Below are 11,789 nucleotides of genomic sequence, written 5' to 3' on the forward strand. Positions count from 1 at the left end.
TACAATCACATCAAAGAACAAATTGTCACGGCTTTGACATTTAATTTTGTAGGGCAGATTTCAAAAAGGTGTGAAGTTATAACAATTTAAAAACACAGTTAACCTACTTCTAGGAATGCAAAACATACAATTGTAGGTTATTTTCCATGCAAGAAAACTTAAATTTGTTTGCTTTAATTTCTTAAAGCTACTAAGACAAAGCACTAGCTTGTATTTTTATTTACAGCCTACTTCATACTCCTATGTGATCTATCCCAAATCCAAAAAATACCCCAATGGTTCTGCAAAATCATGATTTAACAGTGTACTCAGCCTTTTTTGAAGCTAAAATGAAGCCTGAAACAATAAAAGCATTGTAACTCCCAGAAAATGGGAACTCTGAAAGTCTACTAATGTCCAAGAGCATTTATGAAAAGAGGAAAACTAAAAAGACTTGAGCATATACACAATAGTGATTTCTTCAGCCCAATACAAATGGCAGCAAATTGCTACTTATAGATGAAACAGTTAAGCCAATTTTTTTTGGAAGAATGTAGATCTAGAGCCAATCATATCTTGCCAATATCATTTCCAAGCCCTCACTTGTCTATTTCCACTGTTGCCCATAAGTATCCTGATAAAATTCCTGGTTGTCATTATTGTAACCATAGTTACCAGAATAGTCACCACCTTACTGAACCCCAGTTCTGTTGGTTGTTGGTCTGATGACCTTGGAACCAGGTTGGTTGTACCCATCTGCCTTTCTCTTGCCTCCTCTTTGACATTGCCCCCACAATTGCCCCAAGATCCACGGGAACCACGGCCTCTCTGCTGTTGTGCAGGACCCCCTCTGCCACTCCTAGAACCTCTTGTTGGTCCCAAAGATGTCCCCCTCTGTGAATAGCCAGCTCTACCTCTTGGTGGTGGTGGAGCACCTTGCCCTACTCTTCCTCCTCTTCTTCTTACTCCATAGCCACCATCATAGCTGTAGTAGGGATCTTCATAGCCTCTACGATAGTCATGATAATCATAACCATAGTAACCATCATAGTAATCTTCCTAGCCATAATAATCTGGAGGGTAGCCATATCCACTTCTGCCTTCACCACGACCCCGACCTCTAATTGGAGGTGGCATTTGAGGAGGACAGTGGTAGTAATAGTCTTCGTACGCAGTGCTTCTGGAGGCCTGCCTAGCAGCTTGGCGTTCTTTCCTTCTCTTGTCTGGTGGCTTAGCTAAGACTATTTCAATTTCTTCGCCATTCATTTCATCCACAGCCTTAACAGCTGCTCCTCTGTCTTCAAAATGAACAAATGCATAATCTTTCAACTTCGTCACTCATTCAAGTTTTCTGTCACTGTAGTAGCCAACTTTCTCACAAATAAAACTTTCACTGTAGCCATTCCTCCTGGATCTGGTTCTTCCATGGGGTCAGCCCATTCAATTGTAACTACATTTCCCCATACTTTTATTTTTCTACTCATCAGCCGGCGTCTGGCTTATGCTGCTGACTTGTGATCCTCATATTCAAGGAAGCAGAACCCCTGATTCTCCTTTTGGTCATCAGGTTGATGATAGAGAACAATGTCTCCCAAACCCTCTGTGACTTTACTGAATTCTTCCAGAATGTTTTCTTAGTTTTATTCTTTGGAATGGGTCCAACAGAAAGTCTGCTGTTTGCCACAGAAATGCATACTCCAAGGTGTTTACCAGGACAAATTTCACAGCTGTCACACAGTTTAACAGCTTCCTGTGCAGCTTCCTTTCCACCAAGGTGATGAATGCATATCCTCTGTTCTGACCAGACAGTGGATCTATCATAAGACAAAGATCCCAAATGGGACTGGCCTTCTCAAAAAGGGGTAACAACTCATCCTAATATAAGTCTGTTGGTATTTTACCTAAAAAGAACTCTGTTCCAATACCAGGTTGTACGCCAGAGTATGCACTGTCTGGTGGAGGATCACTGTACTTCCTCTGTCCTGTGGTTACATCCAGAGTAGAACCAGTCCTCTCAAGCAACGCCTTGATCTCTGCTTCATCAGGTCCTTTTGTGGACTCCTGCACCTTGCTCCCCTGTTCCTCTCTTTGCCTATAGGTCTTCATAACTCCATATAAAAATGCACTCTTGTTCTGAACACGTGATAAGTCACTTTCTTTGAACTGTTGTAGTACAGACAGAGCTCCTTCTTCATTAAATTCCCTGAGAGCATCAATTGCTCTTTCATCAAGATCAACATAGGCTACCAATCCCATCTGAAATATTTCATCAAGTCTTTCTGCCTCCTTCTGTGGGAGGCCTGCCTCTGTCAGTGTCTTGTAGTGTTCCGTGTGAGTTACACTGGAAGTATCCATTGGTTCTTCCTCTTCTTTTAACTGTACCATGTTACATTCATCTGATTAGCCATTTTATTGTGCAGAGCAGAGCAGGGGCCAGTGGCTGGGCCCATGAGAATTAGCTCAAGGCGTTTTGAAAACGACTAGAAATGGTGTGCACGTGCCACCTCCCCCCCCCACCTCATTTTCTGATTCTTTCTGCTGCTTCTATCCTTTTTTTTCTTTTCTGTTTCAAGTTGCCCTTCTGGTACTGTGTAGAAACTAAAAGTTCCTGGTAAGAATCAAGGCTTTATGGGATCAATAGAAAGTTAGGCTCTAGTGGAAACTCTGGGAGCAGCACTTGGGATTTTTTGGAGACAGTAGAAATATAAACTTGTTATATGATTTTGTGTGAAATCTCAAGAAGTTTTAGGTGCTATAGTGGAGCATAGACTTTGAAATCAGCGGGACCTGGTTCTACCAATGATGAATGGTGTATGACCTTAGATAAGTTAGGGTCTCAGTTTCCTCATACATCAAATGGGCATCATCCACTCACAAAACTGTTGTGAGAGTGAAATAAAACAGTATGCCGTGAACTTCACGGAATGCCCGATGTATAACATAGGTTCAGGAAGATTTGCGATTAATTATCACGGCTGGGAAAGCACCTTTTTCAGGTTGCAGCTGTGTTCAATTAGAGTCTTGCGCCTCGTAGAATAAAAACAATCAGTATTTCTTTTATCATCTGTTTCCTAGAAGCCTCAAATCCAAAGAGGAAGAGGTGAAATAAATGCAAATAAACAAATATTCCTTAATCCTTGATTGAGTATAACACTCAGCACTGTGCTGGTCTCAGTGGGGGATGACACGAAGCATGAGGCTGGATTCCTGGCTCGGAGAGGCTACCGTTGAGTTAGGGGGGCAAGATGCACAGCCAGACAGCAGCGGTGAGCAGAGTCTGGGAATGTAACTCCGCGGGAATCATTCAGCACTGTCCTGGTGACAAATGTGCTCACGTCTGTGTGTTGGTCCTGCCAGTGGAGAACTTGTAACAAAAAAACAAAACAGAGACAGGTGAGGGAGCAGGTGTTAGAAAACAGTAGATTTCATTTCAGCCTCGAAGGGCTGCCTTTGGCCACTGCTTCTAACCAAGGTAGGCACCAGGATATGAGGGGAATTGTCCAAAGAAGCCTAATTCCGGATAAGCTTTGTGTACAGCAAGAGTCCTGAGGGGTCTGGAAATACCTCTTTATCCTTAATCTGGCTCCTCAGGAGCCAATTTTGACTTCCAATGGCCTCAAGGACAAGGAATACAATATTTGTGCTGCTCCCCAGAACACTACACAGGTCACTATGAAAATTTTGAGACACTGTAATGGTCCACGATTTCAGTTCCAAGAAACAGACTCAATAGCATCGTTTCTGATCCCAACTTGCTCAGTTTATTGGTGTTGCTGGGAGGGCTTTGAGGACAGGATCCTCCTGTCCATGAGGATTTTATTTTTCCTGATTTTTGTGTATCTCAGACTTTCATAATGACCTGTGGGCCCGTTGCCCTAGCTTCCCGTCTAACCCCAACTTCACTCATTGTACTGTTTCTCTTGTCCTGACTTAGATTTTTATTTTATTTATTTATTTTTTATTGTTGGGGATTCATTGAGGGTACAAAGAACCAGGTTACACTGTTTGCTTGTATCGGATAAAGACCCTCCCATGATATTGACTTAGATTTTTAAATCGAACCCTTTTCCCCCTGGTATTTGGCCCTTGGTTCATCCTTGGTTTAGAGTCAACATTCCGCCCTCCAAAACCTGCTAACTTGTCCAGGCTCTACCCTGCTGAGGGATTGCAGGCTTTAGCCTGTCACCTGGAGATCGCAAGAGCTTGGCCGAGTGTGAAGGAGTGGGATGGTGCTGTAGGAGAGGGAGATGATAGTAGATGAAGGGCAAAGGTGGACAGAGCTGTGCTTTGGGGTTCAGTGAATGCATCCTTCAGAAGGTGACCAGGGTGACAGTGATGGGAAGGAGGGTAAGCACAACAAGGGCAGAGGATAGGCTCAGCCTTGATAATGTCAACACAGGCCAGTTGTTGTAAGGAGCAGATGGGGGGAGGGCACAGGACTAGTGATTCATAATGTTGGGGCCCCAGAAGGATAAAATGAAGATGTCATTGGACATGGCCATGTTGCTGGTACTGGCAGCCAATGTCCTTTTAAGGCCTCAGAATGGCTAGTGCTAGGGAAGCAGGGAAACTGAGATCAAATGAGCATCAGCTGTGAACCATGCCCATGCCAGGCTTTTTATTATAACCAGTTTTGTCTTCATACAGTTTTCTTGCTTACAAATTATGCCAGGTTTAGATATCAGTCTAAAAGCAGATTTAGACATCAGATTTATGTTTGATTCCATAACCCAAGGAATTTGTTTCTGTATCTACATTTTTCTGTCTGTTCTAGTATTTCTGGTTCATGGTAAAAGAGAAATAAGGAATTTGGGGAGCATGGTTGAGTAGCCTGGCATGGGGGTTGGGGTAGCTTAATTATCCAATAGGTCTGGGCTGTATTCAGGGGCATGTGACTTCTCAGTGACTGCTGTGCTGGGGAATAAGAAATGAAGAACTCGAGTAGCAGAATGAGGGCCTTAGAAAGGCTGCACACCTCACTGTATTTCCTCTGGTCTGAGAGTCTCTCCCCATGGAGAACTCTGGTTCTTTGGTGGCAGACCTTGTCACCTTTGTTGTCATCAGATCTGTGGCTTCACTAAATTTTCTCCCCTGGGTATAAATAATGAGGGAGATCAAATAATCATAATGCAGGTTAGAGAAATTATCCAGTGTCAGGATGACTATTAACAACAGCTAATAAGTGCTGGGCATCAGTTAAAGGCCTGGTGCTGTTCTAATAACTTAATAGATGTTAAATCTCCTTTAATTCTAATAACCACTTTATAAGGTAATTAGTGCTGACGTACTCATTTTTCAGATAAAGAGACCAGATTGTACAGCTTTGTCAGACAGAGCGGGAATCCATTCCTGGGCCTATCTCCAATTCCATGTTTGAAACCTCAAGAATATGCTGTCTCCCTAAGGAGAAAAAAATAAAATAAAACCAGTGAGACAGGACAAGACTGCACAGACACAAAAACTAAGTTCCATGAAGCTACTATGGAGGACTCTGTAAGGTTTTGGGTCTAAATTGAAGATGGCCCATTAGAGGTCATTTGGATTGTCTCTTGCTACATAGGAAGCCTCCCTAGAACATAGTGTCTTACGATGATGTTGTTATTTCTTTCTTTCTTTTTTTTTTTAGACAGAGCCTCAAGCTGTCCCCCTGGGTAGAGTGCCATGGCATTACAGCTCACAGCAACCTCCAACTCCTGGGCTCAAGCGAGTCTCCTGCTTCCGCCTCCCAAGTGGCTGGGACCACAGGCGCCCGCCACAACGCGCGGCTATTTTTTGGTTGTAGCCGTCATTGTTGTTTGGCGGATCCGGGCTGGGGATTCGAACCCACCACCTTAGGTATATGTGGCTGGCGCCTTAGCCCGTTGAGCTATAGGCGCCGAGCCTTCACCGTGTTTTCTTAGTTATTGTGTTCAGACATTGATACTCTACACTTAGTAAATGTAACGTGTACCCTTGTAAAATGCACTGTAGGTGTGGTCTCACCAATTTGTTTTTCCATTCTTGTGAAACTTCACTCAGAAGAATGGTCTCCAGTTCCGTCCAGCTTGTTGTAAAAGATTTGAGTTATTTTTATAAGGAATTATAGTTTTGAGCTTAAAAGCACAAATGAATAGAATAACACACTGTGCTGTCAGATTTGAAAATAACACTGAGGGGGAGCTGAGCCGCGGGGCCCCTAAGGCGGCATCTCAAGTGCATCATTCATTTGGCAGCATTTGGGGGTTTGAGTGCAGAGAGCTTTCTTGCTAACAGCGACACGGGAGGACTAGCCTGGAAACCTCAGCCTCTTAGAGTGATGGCAAGCATTGTACTTTATGAGGATATGAGACTAGAGAAATGGGGCTGGGAGGGTGACCGGTGCCCCCTCCCTGGAGCAAATCTGTCTTTATGGAGCTTATCCACACACTGCCTGGGAGTCAGGCTTGCTTCCCATCTCACTCAGTTTCTTAGGGGATTTTTTTCCCCAGTTTTCCGGAGGTCATGGAGAGGGTTAGAAAGAAACTGGATCTCTGACACTCTGAGGAGGGGCATCAGTGTTCAGTGTCCTGACTAATGGGGAGCTAGGGCGATCTGTTCCTGGCAGGGCCCTGGAGTCTTCTGCAGGGCGTGATGTTACTTGCCTCTGACCTGCTCTAGCTGGACATGTCTTCAGGCTGTCTTGGGATCCTTCCTCCAAGGATCACCTGCATTTGTGCTTCTTAGTTCCCTGTGAGTCAGCAGGAATTGGTGTAACTGTCCCTCCCAGGGACAGCCCTGGGAGGTGGTAAGTGGTGGCCCAAGTTGTCCCTGGAGAGGCGTGCCTCTTGGTGACTGGCAGCTGTCAGCCCCTAGAGAGCTTGAGTTTTCCACTAAAGATCCTCAGGTGGGGGCTGACTTCCTGCTTCCTGGCAACGTTCCTTCCCAAAGGCACCTAGGATTAGTTTAAACAAATGTGGGACCTTTGACAACAGATTAATATCCAGTGATTCAAAGCAATTTACTCCCCTTTTCTTTGAGATTTTGGGGATCACCTCTCTAACACACATGCGGAAGACCTGAGACCCCACCAGGTTAACTAACTTTCCCCAGGTAACAGGCATCATCCTTCATTTAACATCGGCTGTTTGTACCTCTGCTGTCCGTCCAGGATCACAAGAGGTCTTCTTAGCCCCTGCAGCTCCATCCACCCCTGCCCTTTCATTGTTCCCCTACATTTACCCAACAGAAAGTGCCAGGTCTTCAGACACTGAGTGGGCTGTGGGTGGTCTTAAGACATAGGGTAAATAAAAATTTAACTCAAATGCTCTTGAGAGTATGAACACTTGGACTGAATTTCCAACATACATGACAATGACTCCTATCCGGTTCTGTGGCAGATGGTTTTAGGTGAAGTGGGAGGGGAGAGAAGATGAGCCCCATTCACAGAAGTGGATGTGGGGGGGCAAAGGAGGTGGATGTCTTGTCTCTCTGGGCAAACCCTGCCTTCCATGAGCTGCTCCTGTGGTCACCTCTCTGCCTTCTCTCCCCCTCTTCCTTTTAGTCTATTTCTGGGAATTCTGTTAACTTCTTCCTAGTCTGTGACGGCATTTCCTAGGACCATGAGGTATTGCATAGCTCACAATCATAACCATTTTTGTACTTATTAAACCATAATTGTACATTCCCTTTTCCTCTCAGCCCCTGGAGACCACCATTCTACTTTCTGTCTCAATGATTTTCTCAACTTGCTCTAAGTACTCTCATATAATCGGAATCATGCCGTGTGTATCTTTTTGTGACTGACTTGCTTGCTTATTTATTTATTTATTTATTTATTTGTGTTGGGGATTCATTGAGGGTACAAGAAACCAGGTTACACTGATTGCATTTGTTAGGTAAAGTCCCTCTTATAATTGTGTCTTGCCCCCCAAAGGTGTGTGTGACTGGCTTATTTAAATTAATACATATAAATTAAGGTCATCCATGCTGTCACATGTGTCAGAATTTCTTCCTTCTCAAGGCTGATTAATGCCATTTCACTGTATGGATATACCATATTTTGCTCATCTATTCATCCATTGAGGGATACTTGGGTTGCTTCCACCTTTTTGCACCAAGAACGTCTAAGTTCTTTAGCCTGCCCGATGGTCCCCATGCCCTACCTCCATGACACCCTGTCCTCAGTTTAGCCTCTGCCAATTCTGAGCAACTTTCTCCTACGCCCCACCCATGGCCTGTGCATTTCCACGCCCTCTACATTTTCTTCTTAGAAGTCTTTTGGTCTCTCCAAACCCAGTTTAGAGTTCTGTTCCCTTCCCCTCTCTCTTTAACTTTATAGATACTCCTTTATTTGAATTAATATCACTATATTTTAGCATTAAAAAATGTCCATCTGGCTTGGTGCCCGTAGCTCAGTGTTTAGGGCACCAGCCACACACCAAGGCAGGCAGGTTTGGACCCTGCCTGGGCCTGCTAAACAACAATGACAACTGCAGCAAAAAAATAGCTGGTGTTGTGGCAGGTGCCTGTAGTCCCACCTACTTGGGAGGCTGAGACAAGAAAATTGCTTGAGCCCAAGAGTTTGAAGTTGCTGTGAGTTGTGATGCTACAGCACTCTACTGAGGGTGACATAGGGAGACTCTGTCTCAAAAAAAAAAAATGTCCATCCGTGTTTCCTCCTAAATTTTCTTATTCCCAGCAGGAAGTGGGCTACTTAATATCTCAATAACTTGAGCCCTAGTATCTGTCACATGTCTGGTGTCAGTGAATGAATATACATGAATTACCAGTTAGAGAGGAAAGTCTTCCTCACCCAGGCAATGCCAACTCAAGCCTTTCAGCTGTTGTGGTTGAAACCTTGCTGTCATTTTGACCCTTTTTTCTCCCACCCCTTGTTAAACCTGTCAGTAAATTATATTGGCTCTACTTCAAAACATATACTGACATCCCACCCTCTGCAGGACACCATCATCTTGCTGGGATTATTGCGGTTCTCAACTGGCCTCCTGCTTCCTTGTCAAGAACACAGCAGCCAGAGTGATTCTGTTAATTCGCAAGAAAAAGTTGAACCCTTGCCCTGGCTGGCGAAGCCCTATCCTATTGTGTTGGCCTCTGCCCTGCTCCTCCCTTTTACCTCTCTGTCCTCTTTTCTTACCCCTCCTGCCGTCCCCTGCTCAGTTCCTCCATGGGCCCCCTCGCTCCTCTGAGGATGTGTCTGGGTGACCTGGGACCTCTGTACCTGCCCTTCCCTCTCCTCAGGACCTCCCTGCTCCAGTTCACTGCGTGCCTCTTCTCGCATCTTCTTTAAGCTTTGGGCTAAATGTCACCTATTGGTGAAGCCCTTTCTAACCATCCTATTTAAAACCAAACTCTCCCCCATGCCAGCATTCTAGATCTCTTTTCTCTGTTTCATATTTTTTTCTTTTAAAATGCTACATACGCATGATTTGTTCATTTTTTAATTTTTGAGATAGTCTCACTCTGTCATGGGTAGAGACCTGTGGCATCATAGTTCACAGCAACCTCAAACTCCTGGACTCAAGGGATCCTCTTGCCTCAGCCTCCCGAGTAGCTGGGACTACAGGCACCCACCATGACACCTGGCTAATTTTTCTATTTTTGTTAGAGACGGGACCTCACTCTTGCTCGGGCTGGTCTAGAGCTCTTGAGCTCAAGCAATTCACCTGTCTTGGCCTTCCAAAGTGCTAGGATTACAGGCATGAGCCACCGTGACCAGATGTTAATTTTTTTTTTTTTTTTTGGAGAAGGGGTCTCAGTGTCACCCAGGCTGGTGTGCAGTGGCATCATCATGGCTCACTGAAGCCTGAATCTCCTGAGCTTAAGCAAGGAGACACTGAAAGTATAGATATGTGCTACTATGCCCAGCTAATTTAAAAATATATTTTATTTGTAGAGACAGGGTTTTACTCTGTTGGCCGGTCTTGAACTCTTGGCCTCAAGTGACCCTCCCACTTTGGCCTCCCAAAGTGTTGGGATTACAGGTGTGAGCAACTGCACCTGGCCCAACTTATGCATTTTCTTTATGGTCTCTGTCCTGACGAGGGGGGCAAAGACCATGAAGGCTGGCATCTGTGACTAGTTTGTTGGTGTATCTCTAGTTACTGGCATGTAGTTCACCTTCCACGGACAGTTGCTGAATGGGTGAGTGGAAGTTGTAAAGAAGATATAGAATCTCTTCAAAGTAAATCAGGCTACAAAGAGGATAATTGCTATACAGATGGGTGAGTTAAGAATTCCATTTGTGTGGGTGGCACCTGTGGTTCAGTTAGTAGGGCGCTGGCCCCATATACCAAGGGTGGCGTGTTCAAACCCGGCCCCGGCCAAACTGGAATGAAAAAATAGCCGGACATTGTGGCAGGTGCCTGTAGTCCCAGCTACTCGGGAGGCTGAGGCAAGAGAATTGCCTAAGCCCAGGAGTTGGAGGTTGCTGTGAGCAGTGTGATGCCATGGCACTCTACCGAGGGTGACAAAGTGAGACTTTGTCTCTACTAAAAAAAAAAAAAAAAAAGAGTTCCATTTGTGCAAATCTGTTGATAAAATTTAGAGAATGTTTATGATAAGAATTAGGACAGAGTAGATATTGAAACACAGTGCACTGGGCTGTGAAATTCTGTACAGGCTGAGAGCTGGAGCCTGTTGTCACAACAACAGAATCTGTCTGTGGAGGGGCTAGGCTTGTTAACTCGTAAGGTGGGCTGAGTCTTCTGGGGAGGAGAATCCATGTTCCTTTCTATCAGTCCTAAATTTGTAACCCTGGTCCCAAATCAAAATTCTAACTCTAGATGCCTTGAGATGATTCTTTTTAGGTAGATATATGCTTTGTGCTCTTTAATCTTATGTAAGATTTATTTACACAGCTATATGAGTTTTTTTTAATAACAATTGTACCATTCAATATGAATTTGAATGCATATTTGAATACACGAAGATTGAAGATGCATACTACTTATGGTCTTATGATGCTTAAAACATTTAAGAGTCTCTTCTTAATTTGACTTAAAATGTTAAGGATGATTCACTAAATTGAATTAGCAAAGTTTATGTTTGATTTGATTTTGCTGAAATGCAGAAGAATGTTTGATTTATGTTTTAATTTAATAGATTTTCAAGAGCTGGTGGAGCGTTTATGAAGGCATCTGAAAGGCTTGAGAAATCAGATACATTAAATTTGCGATGTAATTTAAAAACTTTAAGAGATTTAATTAGTTAAGCTTATAAACAGTGTTTAAATACTAATGAGAATTTGCTTCCTTAGACTGTGTGCGTGTGTGTCTTTCAATTAAGAGAACTTGATTTTAAACAGTGTGTTATTATGTAGGAGAATTTAAACTCCCAAATTTTGGAGTGAAGAGAACATTAACCATAGATAAATTATGATTATTTTAAATTATAACACAAATATTAGTGGATATATAAGTAAATATTTTTTATTTTTGTCTTTTTGAGACACAGTCTCACTCTGTTGCCCTCGGTAGAATGTAGTGGCATCATCTTAATTCACTGCAACCTCCCAATTCCCAGGCTCAAGGAATCCTCCTGCCTGGGCCTCCTGAGTAGCTGGGACTATAGGCACTTGCCACCACACCTGGCTAGTCTTTCTATTTTTAGTAGATAGGGGATCTCACTCTTGCTCAGGCTGGTCTTGAACTCCTGAGCTCAAGCAATCCACCTGTCTTGGCCTCGTAGAGTGTTAGGATTGCAGACACGAGCCACAATGCCCCGTCAGTAAACTTATGATACTTGAAAATTGCATTTAATGATCTAAGAAAAAGGGGATTCTGGGAAGATGGCTGACTGGTAGCAACCCTGGTCAGAGGCTCCTGAACAAAGGA

General features: G+C 43.8%; 1 pseudogene; it reads right to left on the minus strand.

Moving 5' to 3' along the window:
- Positions 1-579: 579 nt before the first annotated feature.
- LOC100954471 lies at positions 580-2,387 on the minus strand (annotated as a pseudogene).
- Between the last annotated feature and the right edge of the window lie 9,402 nt (positions 2,388-11,789).

Source organism: Otolemur garnettii, unplaced genomic scaffold, assembly GCF_000181295.1.
Source record: "Otolemur garnettii isolate 467f Iridium unplaced genomic scaffold, OtoGar3 scaffold00209, whole genome shotgun sequence".
Lineage (NCBI taxonomy): Eukaryota > Metazoa > Chordata > Mammalia > Primates > Galagidae > Otolemur > Otolemur garnettii.